We start from the raw sequence: 15842 nt of genomic DNA, 5'->3' as shown, positions 1-15842 counted from the left end.
CACCAAAACTTCATCAATAGGTCCTTTCCTTCTCTCTCCTCCAACCTGAAGAACGATTTGGCCACACTCAAATTCATCCCCATCATTGGTGTCTGAATCATTATTAACACCATATACACTATTTTTAGTCTTGCACACACTAGCAAAATGCCCTTTCTTTTTACACAAGTTGCAAACCACCTTAATTGCCGGGCAGTTCTTATCATATGCCATGTGACCCTGCTTGCCACAACGAAAACACTTCCCTTGAAAAGTAGCTCTCTTTTCCTTTCTATAACTCTGCTTTACTGGAATCTCTCGTTTGTCCTTGACCAGTTGTACATTCTCACTCTTGTTCTCTTCCTTCTTTATTGTTTCAACACACATGAGTGAATGTTCAATTTTCTTGGCTAACACTAAGACTTCATCCAATGATGGATCATCCTTTTGCCAAATTTCCTCCCTAACTCTTTCTATGTTACAGCCCAACATAAACTGATCTCTGATCCTCTCCTCTGACAAAGGTCCAAACTTGCAAGATGAAGCCAATTTTCTAAGAGCTGTAACATAGCCTTCCACAGTTTCACACTCTCCTTGATTCCTCCTGCCAAAATGATATCTTTCGAGTATGGTGCTAATTTTCGGAATGTAATGTCTATCTAGTTTTTCTATGCATGTCTCATATTCATTTAGGTTCTCATCAAAAATGTCTGGAAGATTGTCAAACACTTCCTGACCCTCTGAACCTAAACAATGTAAAAGTAGCGCAGTCTTCCTTTCAATGCTTAAAGATGCGCCACACACCTTTGCATATCTCTCAAAAACCTTCTTCCACTTTTGCCATTTAATAGGTGGTTCTCCTGGCATGGCCAAAAAGAAAGAAGGTGCAGTGACATTCTGCATCATGAAGAACTTCCGTTTGAATGAAATCACAGCTTCCCAGAGTGCAAGTCTTTTAATGGCACGACACTGTTGAAAACAAAACTCAGAATTTAGAAATGTGGTTTCCAATCTTCATTCCTGTGTGTTTACAAATTCACAGTTCAAATCGTGAATTATTATCCCTTACAGGCTGTCCATCTGCTTTGGTTGTGGCATTTTCTGCCAAGTACTGCTATTTGATCCCTAGTTACTCCTTAGATCACTGTAGATCAATGTAGAGGTGCTTGAATTTCAAATTTGTTGCTCTGCTTACAGCTATAAGAACACAGACGATGCAGCTGGCGCACAGCTCAGCTGAAGTCTTATACTATCTGTTGCACACGGCAAATTCAGAATACAGATGATGCAGCTGGCACGCGTGTTAAATATCCATGGGAACGCACGCGGCACAGCTGACGCGCGGCACGTCCCAAACACACAATGTAGCTGGCGCGCGGCTGAAGCTATGCAGTCTCCATGGAAATGCACGCGAGACAGCTGGCACGCGTTCAACTGCCGGCCTCAGCTGAAAGCGGCGAAATTGTTTTTTTTTTTAAATGAACGCGCTTAGAGAAGAAAATGTCAAACTTCCTGAATACGGAAAAAGCGCTCACCTTTCTTGTGCTTCGTGTCCTTAAAGTTCCTTGTTGAGACCTCTGTTCCCCGTGTGCAATGAAATAATGGCATTGGGTTAAAATAACTCTCCTCCCATCCTCAGTCGCCAGTGTAATATCGTGTAGGTTGCTCCAAGATGAAAGGAAGATGCCAAAGATGTAATCCAATGTAAGTTTATTCCAATGACAGAGGTCCCATCCAAACAGCATCCAACTACCAGCTTCACTGTCCAGCCTCTTACATCGCATCCCACAGTTCTATGACCTCACCCAGTTCTACACTACTCCTAAGGATTCTCTTACTATTCTCTCATGCATACTACAATCTCTCTACAGTAAAGCATAGGGAGAAGTACAAAAATGTAAATGAAAATATTTTACTACAAATATTTACATGTTATAGCCTCAATAACATATTTTTAAATTTAAACTTAGTTATTTTGAATATACTAAATGTAAACTTTTTATAAGCTTACATTGAAAACCTTTCCACCTAAAGTAACATTTATATGGTTTTACTCATTAAATTTGATGTACAGTATTGAAGAAAACTCAGTTATACTGGACATCTATATTGATTTTTAACTAGTTTAAATAATGTAATTTAGCAATATTTCTGATGGGATTTTATTCCAAGTCCCTACCTCGATTATTTTCTCTGGGACGTTGTTGCAGTACCAGTGATTGGCCATGTGTTTCCTGGATTTACTCCAAATCTCAGCTGGAGTACATTAACAACTCTTTTTGGGTCCTTTTTGCCTGCAGGTACTTTACTTTAGAAGGTCAGTTTGTGAGTAGCAATAGGCTTACACTTTTGAAAGTGAGAGCATGTCCCAACTGAATTCCTTCCTTCGTCACAAGTATTTTCCATTTTCCAGTCACTCCCATCTGTTCCTCTCACATTTACTACTAAAATGTACACTTAATTGTACAGAAACTTTGCAGTCAGAGCAGAGACCTACACACAGAAAATGATAGGAGAGGCAGCAGAATGTCCATAAGTAGGTTTGTGAATAGCATTTTGTACTACTTTAGACGTCCTTTTGTAGTTTATGACTAGGCCAGATTATTTTTGAGACTCTACTGGATGTATCTGATGTGAGTCTAAAGGTCATAAAACTTTCCTCAGCAAAGGGGACACTTCTTCCATTTATAGCAATAAGGAAATGGAAAGAGACCAATAACGTGAATCTTTGTAATACTAGGCTGTGTACCGTCGGAACAAAATTGTTTAGGACTACTTATGGGGGGGTGCCAAGAATGGTTTACATATGGCTGGCCCTGTCTATAGTTGCACAAAATGTAGAGAATGAGGTAGTGGAATGTTGTAGAGATTAACGATCAGTCCTTCCATCATCTTTAATTTTTCCCATTGATGAGCCATAATTGGCACAGACATGAACAGACGTTGGTCCCATATGACAAAGGGACTGCTGCTGCAGCTTCCTGGTGAGGCTCGTTAAGGCTGGAAACAGTTTAAGGTTACTTGCATTGCAGAACATAGGGGCCTGGTCTCAAAGTTAGGATCCAGTGGACTTTCCGTATCAGAGCGATGGTTCATTGGCACACTGGGAGCAAAACACAATGAATGGAGTGAAGCCACAAATAATTACTAAGGAATTAGACTAATTGAAGCATGTGCATTTTTCGGTGTGTCCTTTTCTCACAAGACAGTTATTAAGACAATCAATAGCTTGACACCTTTGTACCTTTTTTACATTGTCTCTTTCTTGTAGCTAGGTTGCATTTACAACTGAAAGTTTTTTCACATTGAGAGCATTGATATATTTCTTTCTGGTTGAGGGCTCTCTCATGTTGAAACAAACTGAATCTCTGATGGACGTTTCCTGGCATTTACAACAATGATAAGGTTTTTACCGAGTGTGGATCATTTTGTGTTGAATGAGACTGGCTTTCAGACTGAATCTTTTCTGGCATTCATTGCATTGATAAGGCTTTTGTCCAGTGTGAGTTTTCCCATGTCTAGTGAGATTTTTTTCCTAACTGAAGCCTTTCCAGCATTCAGAGAAATATGAGGTCTTTGCCCTGTGTGAGTTCTCTCATGTCTAATGAGAGTTATTTTCTGACTGAAGCTTTTCCAGCATGCAGAGCACTGATAAAGTTTTTGTCCAGTGTGAGTTCTCTCATGTTGAATGAGACCAGATTTACGACTGAAGCTTTTTTGGCATTCAGAGCACTGATACGGTTTTTCTCCAGTGTGAGCTGTCTCATGTTGAGCAAGGCCATATTTCTGACTGAAGCTTTTCCAGCATTCAGAGCACTGATACGGTTTTCGTCCAGTATGAGTTGTCTCATGTTGAGTTAGACCAGATTTCTGACTGAAGCTTTTTTGGCATTCAGAGCACTGATATGGTTTTTGTCCAGTGTGAGTTCTCTCATGTTGAATGAGAACAGATTTCTGGCTGAAGCTCTTCCAGCATTCAGAGCAATGATATGGTTTGTGCCCAGTATGGGTTCTCTCATGTCTAGTGAGAACAGATTTCACACTGAATCTTTTTTGGCACTCAGAGCACTGATAAGGTTTGTGTCCAGTATGGATTCTCTCATGTTGAATTAAACTTCGTTTCTCACTAAAGCTTTTCCAGCATTCAGAACACTGATACGGTTTTTGTCCAGTGTGTGTTCTCTCATGTTGAATGAGATTAGATTTCTGACTGAAACTTTTCTGGCATTCAGAGCACGGATACGGTTTTTGTCCAGTGTGAGTTCTCTCATGTTGAGCAAGAAAAGATTGATGACTGAAGCCTTTGCAGCATTCAGAGCACTGATACGGTTTTTGTCCAGTGTGAGTTCTCTCATGTTTAGTAAGAGTCACTTTTTGACTGAAGCTTTTCCAGCATTCAGAGCACTGATATGGTTTGTGTCCAGTGTGGGTTCTCTCATGTTGAGTGAGACCAGATTTCCAACGGAAACATTTTTGGCAGACAGAGCACTGATATGGTTTTTGTCCAGTGTGAGTTCTCTCATGCTGAGTTAAACCGGATATCTGACTGAAGCTTTTTTGGCATTCAGAGCACTGATATGGTTTTTGTCCAGTGTGTGTTCTCTCATGTTGAATGAGACCAGATTTATGACTGAAGCTTTTTTGGCATTCAGAGCACTGATAAGGTTTGTGCCCAGTGTGAGTTCTCTCATGTACAGTTAAACCAGATCTGTCACAGAAACTTTTCTGGCATTCAGAGCACTGATACGGTTTTTGTCCAGTGTGAGTTCTCTCATGTCGAGTTAAACCGGATCTGTGACAGAAACCTTTTTGGCATTCAGAGCACTGATACGGTTTTTGTCCAGTGTGAGTTCTCTCATGTTGAGCGAGAAAAGATTGATGACTGAAGCCTTTGCAGCATTCAGAGCACTGATACGGTTTTTGTCCAGTGTGAGTTCTCTCATGTTTAGTAAGAGTCACTTTTTGACTGAAGCGTTTCCAGCATTCAGAGCACTGATATGGTTTGTGTCCAGTGTGGGTTCTCTCATGTTGAGTGAGACCAGATTTCCAACTGAAACATTTTTGGCATTCAGAGCACTGATAAGGTTTGTGCCCAGTGTGAGTTCTCTCATGTTGAGTAAGACCAGATTTCCGAATGAAACTTTGCTGGCACACAGAGCACTGATAAGGTTTGTGCCCTATGTGGATTCTCACATGTTGAATGAGAGAGGATTTGTGATGGAAACCTTTCTGGCATTCAGGGCACTGATAAGGTTTTTGTCCAGTGTGAGTTTTCTCGTGTTTAGTGATGTGGGATTCATAACAAAAGCTGGTCTCACGTTCACTACTTTTATTCGAGATGTCAGTATCTCCATGTAGGGGTTGTTCCTAGATCCAGGCCATTTTAAGACTGAATCTGATTCCAGAGTCTACACTTGTTACGTTACATTCAGCGTTAACTTCTGAAAATGCACTGCACATACTCTGCCAAACATTTGTACTTAGCTAATGATAGCTTTTAGCTGGAGATCATTTTTCCTACCATTAAAGGCAGCCTATCTAACTTGTCTTATACATTTTCACCTAGGAGCCCTTGCATTTATCAAGATGTCTCTCATGGAGCCATTTTCTCCAAATTATGTCTAGGAGAGTTCTCTCAAGTAGAATTAGACTTATTTTGTGACTCCAGTTTATCACATTTGATTTCAGAGTTTCAAAAGCACTGAAGGTTCTTTGGGGTTTAGTGCTCACATGTTAGATAAATTTGCTCATAGAGGTAATGATCCCGGATTAGGACATGCCACACTGATTTTCAATAGACTATGCAGTAGAGTGTCGCAGTACAAGCTTTTTTGCTATGTGGCTAAAGCCACAGCAGATACATGATCTACTTTAGTGGGCAGGGACACTTTGAAACAATTAGGATCAACCCAAGAGACAGAGTTGGTGGAGAAAATATTTCTATATTAAAAATGATAACCCAACGATTTTACTGTAGTGACAACAGGGAAAGAGTTTTCACAATTACTTTCTTTTAAACAATGTGTTCTATCCTCTTAAACCACAGGAAACAAAGACAATATACTGTTCTTTTAAACTGAGGGGACTGGTCGTCCTGACAATTCTGTCACATGATGTGTACGGATACTGCTCTGTTTCGAATGCTTTCCTCATATATCATTCAATCAATTTTACAACACTGAATCATCTGCTTATAAGAGCACTGCGTGGATATCAACTGTTCTTAGTTCTTAATTACCTTAAAATGGTAAATTTGGTAATTGTTTCTGGTCATTTTACTTTGAGGATTTGACAACTTATAATTAACATAAGAGATGTGAGAAATCAGTTTCACATTCGGTAGTTTCTTTTGCTCCACCTTCCTCACCATTCCTTGTGCAAAGAATGTGCTTCTGTTTACAGCTCTAGAATGTAGAATGTTTTACTTTCTTCAAAATAATCCCATTCATTGTGTTGCACAAAAGTAAATTTCTTTTTTGGTTTGTATTTCAGTGACCTGTAGAAATAAAGTTAGAGATTGTAAGTGAACACACAGAAATAATATTTATGACCATTTTCTTTGCAGAAAGAAAGCATTTACAGTAGTGAGGTAGGAAATCAATTTGAATTGCATTTCTGACATGGGTAAAACAGCTCTTGAGCAGTGTGTAGATAGGGAGCTTGGACCCAAAGTTGTGAGACCACAATTAAAAAGGAAAAACTAGTTATACGTACAGTGCAACATAGATTCTCAAAAGCATCCAACACCAACAATTTATTGTTTCTGTGGAAACGGCTGGCATCACAGTAAGATGTTTGTAACACCTTTATTGAATTATTAGATATTGTTTACTTCCCTGCCCACGTAGAAGATTCATCTGTTCCTCTTTCAGCGATCCATGAAGGGGCATTTTATTCAACAAAGGAATTGTCCTTGTTGTAATCACTGCTTTAAATGCAATTTTCTGCTGCGGCTGCATCCAGTTAGATCAGTGGAATTCACAGTTACAAATTGTGGGGAAGATCAGAACTTACTTGGTGGTCTGGAGCTTGTCACGCTCCTTTAACAGGACCCAAGCACTGGAATACAAGAAAAAAAGGGAAAAATAACATCAAAACAGTAAAGCAAATCAAAAAGGGACAAGAAAAGACAAACACAAAACAAACAGAGGAAAGCGAAAAATAAGACTATATCCAACTCTCACCACAGGGATCCATCAACACTTCTGAAGGTGCAGAAAAGAGCAGGAAGGGAGGTCGTGGCGAGGCGGAAATCAGATCCAGGGAGCAAAGACGCAGAAGGAACAGTCGAAGAAAGGAGAGTATCATGTGGTGTAGAGGAGGAGATGAATGCGCTGATAGTTAGGGAACTGCTGGGCAACATAGGAGGCAAGAGTTCAAGGCCCAGTGCCTCCCAACCCAGGAAGGGATCAGACCTGCATGAGGACCCCACCATATTCACATTCCCGAGTAATGTGGCTCAGTGAGGTGGGTACCAGGGTCCGCGGATGGTCAGCCACATCAGTGGGAACACAGAAATTGAAGGGGTAGGTTTGCAGTACCATGGGGAGGCCAGACCATTAAAAAGTCATGTATTTGTTGGTTTAATTTCATTTTTTTCTATTATCACTAGCTAAATAGCCAGAGGATAGTCTGGAGAGGGAGCCAAATTGTGGAATTAAACAGATATAAAAAACTGAGAAAAAGTCTAGAGAGGAAAAAGGGGAAAATAAACTGAGGGCCATAGGAAACCTTACCTGATGTTTATTTATTTATTTATTTTTTGCTTCTCCGAGGGTGGCAGCCATATCACCTGGCTGGTCTGTCGCAAATACCTTGAAAGGAAGTAAAGAGATGCTTCAACCAAGAGCTTATTTGCATCAAACATGAATCACACTACACCCCATCTTCCAAACAACAGTCTTAAAGATACACAATAAAAGGAACTCTTGTTCTCTACAAAACCATTGTAAAGCACTTTTGGGCAATAGAAAATAGATTTTTGTCAGAAAAACCTTTATATTCTCCTAGTATCTAAGACCAAACCCACAACACACATCTTCCTCCAAATCCAAACCTTGTGCTATAAGAACACAAAAAGAACCATGATCCCTTGCTGAACGAGTTCGCAGTGAACATACAGTGCACCCACAGGCTGAACAAGGTCTGCATGAATATATAGCGCACCCAGAGGCTGAACAAGCTCTGAGTGAACATAAAGCGCACCCACAGGCTGAACATGATCACAGTCAACATACAGCCACCCACAGTCTCAGACAGCAGAGCCCAACAGTCCAGCCCACTTCTTTATAAACCCCCTCTTTCTATGTACAGCCCATGAAACAACGCATTAAGACAATCTAGTTGACATACAGCAAATTAAAGTCTTCCTATTTAATTGTGTCCAACCTCCATAAATCAGTCAGCCACTCTTAGATTTACAGAAACATTGCTCTTTGAACAACAGTAATTCAAGTTTAGGCTGATGCAGCATGCAGATGAATCCTGAGAAATTACAGCAACAAGGAATCAATGCAAATCCAATTTCTGTTCTTAATGTGAGCCAGGAGAGGAAGGGAGTCAACTCATCCGAAAGGGCACTGAAGATGGATGGAGGCAGCAAGTCATGTCAGCAGGTTAACATGTCAGTCAAATGACTGGTGGGTGATGTTGGGAGTCAGCATGTCAGATGAAGGACATTCAGGATGGCAGAACCCACAGACACTCTGTTGTAATAGGAACTATCCTGTGAGCAAGTGAAAAAGATGCAGATTGGATGACAATGTGCAATTAGTGACCATTGGCCTTGAAGGGCAAAGACTGAAGCAATGGCTTGTATGATGGATGGTTGCCCATTCCATGGCTGGAAACAATGATTGGAGGCCAGCACAGCTTACCAGCACAGGGCTGGGCAGGTATTTGAACGGAGAGAGAAACTTTGCCAGGGCACACCAGTCATGCCAATATCAATGTTTGTATCTATGTATATTGTATTTCTATAGCACATACCTGGTCAAAAGGCAACAGGGTGCTGCACATGGTCAAAGACAAGCATATAGTTAATGAGCGATAAGCGAGGTTACTGGTTTGTGGACGGTTAATGCACTTGTGATGTATGGTTCTTTAAAGAGGTGCAAGTTTTGCGGCCATCCTGATGGATATGGGGATGTTGTTCAAATATGGGTTGCTCCCCTCTTATCCTTTTGAGCCTCTGATGAGGGAGCATAGATGAACCTGTTGAAACCAATGCAAATGAAGATTACACATTATTTTGATGGAGAGATGTTTGTTTGTGGGGTGATCTCATGAATGTGGGAGTAGCGTGTTTGTGTCCCCCTCAGAAAAGGGGTACGGATAGGAAGGGAGATTGGGTAGATTAGAACACACTAGAGCAGTCATGTGGGATTGGAAATCAGGGGCATCCTGGCATTCCAACAGATGAGGTCAGGGAATGTACCAGAGTTCATGGCTTCTGTGCAGACCGAGTGGCGATGGGACTGGAGCCAATGAAGTGACAACCAGGAAGTCAGAGTTCCATCACCAGGAAAGGTCCTATTATGTCTGTAAGTTCTCTTGACACATGATCATGTAATAGCTGGCTGTATCCGGGGAACTGTGTGGTCAAGAGGGTGGGGGTGGGTGATACTAGTTTCATATGGGCTGAAAGATGGGCAAAATGAGCAACATTTTAAGGAAGTATTACAGTACAGTAAATTATGCATGGTCCGTTTTATTTTGGGTCAGGTATAGGATACTATGCAACAAATACCAAGTGGTGTCAAAGACATTATAATCTTTTCTACAAGGGTCATATGCTTTACAAAGAATTTCAATGCGAGGAGTGACTCTAAAAAAGCAATGTGGGCGGGGCATGCAGCGAGTGAAGATAATGCAGAGTATCACTAACATTATGCAGCCCCACAAAAGTTCAGGAGCTACATACATGCATGGTACACACCAGGGGTGGCTGGGGTTACATGGTGAAAGGGGCATTTGCCCTACCACACTGGAGCAAGAAAGAAGAGAAAAAAAAAGAAGACCGAGCAGCTGGAAACAAACTGCACTTGCTGCTTTGTTACAAACCAGTTTTGATCTATGTTTTTTGGGTGGTGGGGAGGAGCTGGACGAATGACCTGAGGCTGCTTTGTTCACATTGCCCTTCTCAAGGTATTCCTCGACCCTGGAGGCATAAGCCTGGCCAGTGACAGCAAGTTGTGGGTGTGATGGGTTTTGCTTTCCAGGTATAGGCATCCCTATGGGGAGTTATTTACAAAGTCCCAGGGATGGGATTGGAATACTACCACTGAAGTAAGTGGCTGGGGTAGAGGCTGGCTGATGGGGACGATGAAGGAGTTACTGATCTGTGCCTCCCAGCAACTGCTGTTGTTTCTTCACCCTCGTAATTGTGATAGGTCGGCTGGGGCCAAGGGAGGAATCTAGCATAACTTTGTTTGAGGCAGTGTAGAGAATCAGCAGGGTTGTATTTTTTCAGTTTTTCGCCAGTAGAGGTTCGGCAGGGGAGCAGCTTCACCACTTTATTTTAAAGGCCTTTGAGAGTGGTGTGTCTGAATGATGGCTGCACTTTGTGCTTTTCCCTCTAGACAACCACAAACAAAGAAGGGATAGGTAAGTCTGAGCACCCATCTACAGAGATGTGCATTCTGATGCCGTGCCAGGGTGGAATGGAAGGGAGGGGCTAACACTTCACTTGAATAGGTAGTGTCCTGTCTTCCACATAAAGGGCTGATTTACCCCCCATAGCTACACTGGGAAAAAGGAGATCGGTGTACTTGAGAGAGCTGCTTTGAGACCACCAACACCACTTCAGAGGCATTTTGGGGTATGAGTACTGGGTCTCTGGAGCTCTATAATCCGACATTGCTGGGACTGCAACTGCACATTGCCAGAAGGACTGCTGTGCTGCTCCAGGGACTCAATTGGACTGCTGGCCTGGAAGGTCTGCTTTTCTGTTTGTTGCCCTGATGCCTGCTGCTCTCTGTCTTTGCTGAAGGAGAACTGGACTCCTCCTTTTTCAGCATGTGTGCTCCAAAGGCTTGTTGGCTTACCTTCTGTTGCTTGAGACTCAGGGATATCAAAATCTCTACCCCAGCTCCTGTGTCTGGCTCACTGGAAGTTGGCCCAGATGCTTGCAACATGGATTTCAACGCATCTCCTGTCTGCGTGTAATCTATGGGACCAATCCATAGTGGCCCATGTGCGGAACTGGCACATCGCCATCGTAGCATGGAGAAGATAGATGCATCCTACACTTGCAGGACCTGCATTAACGCATCCTACAATGCATCTCGCTGTTGTGACCAAAAAAGTTACTTTGTTCACCGGGGCCTGCGTGGGTCTGTCAGCCAGCCCGTACTTCCTTGCGGGTGGCCTAAACTTTGGTTTTACTCTGCTCCAGCACAACTAAATAATCCCTTTTTAGCGCTATTCAAAGCGCTACAGAATTTTTATTCATTCTAAAATCAATATCTTGACTTGTATTTATTGGATTTTTATCGTTTTGGTCTTTATTTATAAAATTGTGATTTATTTTCTAAACCTATGTGGAGTCTTTTTGTGGTGTATTCACTGTGTTAAGCCTGACTGCTGTGTGCCAAGCTACCAGGGGGGAGCACAGGCTATCTGTTCGTGTGTATCTGGCTAACGTGACAAGAGTGGTGATCCCTGCCTGGCCTGCGTGCATACTTCAGCCAACCAGGAAATCCATTTCTAACAACTCTTGCTATTTGTGTGATCCTAGGCAAATATATTATTTCAGTCTATTTTGGGCACATTGTCACATATCAGATCACCTTCTAATAAGTGAGTTTAAGATGTGCATTGTACAAAGATCTTGTGTTTTATGTTATACAATATAATGTTCCGCTATGTAGTCTAGGCCACAATTAGGGTGCACACAACTCCATTGCCTCTTAGTTAACCAATGGCGTTGTCATCAGGGCGTGTGCAGAAATATTTCAAAATTCATATTTAAATTGTTCATTTTAAATAAAGTTAAGTAAATGCCTCTTAATGTTATATTATAGTCTGAGGTACTAAGGTGAAACACTGTAGTGTGTTAAATGCGTATGTGGTTTTCTACATTACTTTATGTGGGAAAGTGTATAAACTTACTGGTTGCCCATGATCAGCCAAGAAGATTGTTATCTTCACAGGCCAGCTGAGTGCAGGGAACAGACTGCATCAGTTGGCTGTGTTGACCAGTGATCCCTAAAGGGCTTGGATTGCTGTAGGCAACATACCTCCTGCAGTGCTGAGGGAGCCGCCTGCCTGGGAGGTGAGACAATGTTGTTTCTATCTCCTTCCACTCACCCCTATGAAAGGCATCCAACAGCTGTTTCTGTGACTCTTGAGATGACTCCTGCGTCGGGCGGTTGGGTTGATCATTGCTTAGAATGCTCAAGGCGGGCTCTGCTGGTGATTAAAGACAGCTCACCCTTCCTCAGGAGCCAGTGGTGTTCCTGCAGCCCTTAAATCTGGCAGCATCTTTATTTTAATCAGAATGAGGGGCGGAAATAAAGTTATCCTATTCCTCCTGTTAGACCAGGGCAGCAGCAACATGTCTGCAGTGATGTTTTTTTTGGATGTCCTATAAATGATTGCCATCTGCAGGGGCGGAATTAAAACTCGAAACAAAATACTTTATCTATAGAAGTTTTTAGTTTCCTGTCCGGAAAAGGCGTGAGGGCATGTGGGGGGATAAAGAAACACGAGCAAGGATAGGTGAGGAGGGGGATAAAAAAATACACACATTACAGCATGATCTGCGGAAGGAATAAAGCAACAAGGATGGGGCGAGCGGTAGGGTGAAAGAAGCAATAGGGATGGGACGGGCGGGAGGGGGAAAGAAGCAACAGTGATGGGGCGGGTGGGAGGCAGAAAGATGCAACAAGGATGGGGACAGGTGGGGGGAGACAACACAAGTGAAAACATGAGCACTGCTATGGAGTACTCAGAGAACACAAGTAGTTGGTCTGTGCTCTAGGAGAGGGCCAAACACAGCAAGAAGCATAACTTATGCATGCTATGAACAAACAGGAACGAAGAAAACCAGAGTGTGCTTGAAGCGAACAATTGCTAAGTTAGCGGCGAGCCGTAACTCCACTGGTTGCAAACAACATGTCTCGAAGAGACCGTGCATGCAATGTCTAACCAACACCTAAAAATATAACATCTGATAGTACGGTAAGCACTTATACACTCAATCTTTTTGCAAATTGCTGGATTTATACTCTGTACAGCCCAACCAATTGTTTTTGTGCATATTTTATACTTTGTGTAATTCTTTCTTTACACTATTGGCTTACCTATTCAAAATGCTGTCTCTCATATATAGGGACGTCATAGCACTGTAAATATACAAATCACTATTTCCTAGTGCACTGAGAATTCAAATTAGCGACCCTCCAGTTTGACGCAAAGGCATCAGAAATTATCACATTAACCACTAGGTGCGTACATCAATCAATCAATCAATCAAGAAATTTTTAAAGCGCGCTACTCACCCGGAGGGTCTCAAGGCGCTGGGGGAGGGGGGAACGCTACTGCTCGAACAGCCAGGTCTTGAGTTGCTTCCTGAAGGAGAGGTGGTCTTGGGTCAGACGGAGGTGGATGGGGAGGGAGTTCCAAGTCTTGGCTGCCAGGTAGGAGAAGGATCTTCCTCCCATGGTGGCTTTTCTAATGCGTGGAACGGCGGCGAGGGCGTGGCTGGTCGATCGTAGCTGGCGGGTGGGAGTGTAGAAGGTCAGGTGGTTGTTGAGGTACCTGGGGCCCAGGTCGTGGAGGGCCTTGTGTGCGTGGGTGAGGAGACGGAACGTGATTCTCTTGCTGACGGGGAGCCAGTGCAGGTCTCTCAGGTGTCCGGAGATGTGGCTGTGTCGGGGGGTGTCAAGGATGAGGCGTGCGGAGGCGTTCTGGATGCGTTGGAGTCTTTTCTGTAGTTTGGCCGTGGTTCTGGCGTAGAGGGTGTTTCCGTAGTCCAGTCGGCTGGTGACGAGTGCCTGGGTGACCGTCTTCCTGGTTTCGGTGGGGATCCATCGGAAGATCTTTCGGAGCATGCGTAGGATGTTGAAGCATGATGATGAGACGGCGTTGACTTGTCTGGTCATCGAGAGGGAGGTCCAGGATGAAGCCCAGGTTGCGTGCGTGGTCCGTTGGTTTGGGTGCGCTGCCCAGGGCAGGGGGCCACCAGGAGTCGTCCCAGGCAGAGTGTGATGATCCAAGGATGAGGACTTCCGTCTTGTCTGAGTTCAGTTTCAGGCGGCTGTTCATCATCCACTTGGGTACGTCTTTCATCCCTTTGTGCAGGTTGGTTATGGCGGTGGCTGGGTCGTTGGTGAGGGAGTGGATCAGCTGGGTGTCGTCGGCGTAGGAGATGGTGTTGAGGTTGTGTTGGCGTGCGATGGCTGCGAGGGGGCTCATGTAGACGTTGAAGAGGGTGGGGCTGAGTGATGATCCTTGTGGTACGCCGCAGATGACTTCGGTGGCCTCGGATCTGAACGGGGGGAGGCGGACTCTCTGGGTTCTTCCGGCGAGGAACGAGATGATCCACTCTAGTGCCTTCTCCTGGATTCCGGTATTGCTGAGGCGCTGCACTAGGGTGTGGTGGCAGACAGTATCGAACGCTGCGGAGAGGTCCAGGAGGATGAGGGCCGCTGTTTCCACGTTGTCGAGCAGGGCTCGGATGTCGTCAGTGGCTGCGATGAGGGCGGTCTTGGTGCTGTGGTTGGCTCGGAAGCCGGACTGCGAGTGGTCGAGGGATCCGTTAGTCTCGAGGAAGGCGGCTAGCTGTCTGTTGACGGTCTTCTCGATGACTTTGGCAGGAAACGGGAGGAGCGAGATGGGGCGGTAGTTCTTGAGGTCGGTGGGGTCTGCTGAAGGTTTCTTCAGGAGGGCGCTGAGTTCGGCATGCTTCCAGCTCTCCGGGAAGGTGGCGGTGTTGAAGGAGCATTTGATGATGTCCCGGAGAAGGGGTGCGATGACGGAGTCGGCCTTGTTGAAGACGTGGTGGGGGCATGGGTCGGTTGGTGATCCGGAATGGATGGTGTTCATCGTATGGATGGTGTCTTCGGTGCTGACCGGGGTCCATGCGCGGAGGGTGGTGTTGGGGGGCGTCGGTTTGGTGGTTGGGTGCGTGGTCTGTGCGCCGAAGCTGTTGTGTATGTCGGCGATCTTGCGGTGAAAGAACGAGGCGAGTGAGTCGCAGAGGTCTTGTGAGGGAGTGATGTCGTTGTTTCCGGCGCTGGGGTTGGAGAGCTCTTTGACGATGCTGAAGAGTTCCTTGCTGTTGTGTGCGTTGTTGTCTAGTCGTTCTTTGAATGCTGTCTTCTTGGTGGTGTGGATCAGCTGGTGGTGTTTGCGGGAGGCGTGCTTGAGGGCGGTCATGTTGTCTGTAGTCAGGTTTTTTCGCCAGGCTTTCTCGAGGGTGCGGCAGTTCTTCTTGGAGTTCTTGAGGTCGTTGTTGAACCAGGAGGCTTTCTTGCTGTTGGGCCTGATGGGATGGGTTTTCAGAGGTGCGAGGTTGTCAGCGCAGTTGGTGATCCACTGTGTGAGGTTGTTGGCTGCTTGGTTGGGGTCCGCTGAGCTGGCGGGAGGGTTCTGGCTCAGTGATGTGGAGAGCTGGTCGGTGGTGATCTTGTTCCAGCTCCTGCAGGGAGCCTGTTGTGGGTGGTGGTGAGTCGTGGTTCTTCTGAAGATGAAGTGGACGCAGCTGTGGTCTGTCCAGTGGAGTCCGGTGGAGTGGCTGAAGGAGATGTACTTGTTGGAGAAGACTGGGTCAAGCGTGTGTCCGGCATAGTGGGTGGGGGTGTTCACCAGTTGCTTGAGTCCGAGGTTGGCGAGGTTGTCCAGCAGGGTGGTGGTGTTGT

General features: G+C 44.5%; 1 long non-coding RNA gene and 1 pseudogene across 1 annotated transcript in view; both read right to left on the bottom strand.

The window, feature by feature from the left end:
• Positions 1-1193: 1193 nt before the first annotated feature.
• LOC138299229 (zinc finger protein 850-like) overlaps positions 1194-15842 on the bottom strand; it is a 166681-nt pseudogene continuing 152032 nt past the window's right edge.
• LOC138299233 (uncharacterized) overlaps positions 6488-15842 on the bottom strand; it is a 36488-nt gene continuing 27133 nt past the window's right edge. The window contains exons 2-3 of the long non-coding RNA XR_011204726.1: positions 7716-7793; positions 6488-7038 (exon numbers count right to left, since the gene is read on the bottom strand). This is a non-coding gene — a long non-coding RNA (uncharacterized lncRNA). The remainder of the gene's footprint in view (positions 7039-7715; positions 7794-15842) is intronic.

Source organism: Pleurodeles waltl, chromosome 6, assembly GCF_031143425.1.
Source record: "Pleurodeles waltl isolate 20211129_DDA chromosome 6, aPleWal1.hap1.20221129, whole genome shotgun sequence".
Classification (NCBI taxonomy): domain Eukaryota; kingdom Metazoa; phylum Chordata; class Amphibia; order Caudata; family Salamandridae; genus Pleurodeles; species Pleurodeles waltl.
Note: the sequence above shows the minus strand (reverse complement) of the source record. Positions and strands in the feature narration are given on the sequence as shown.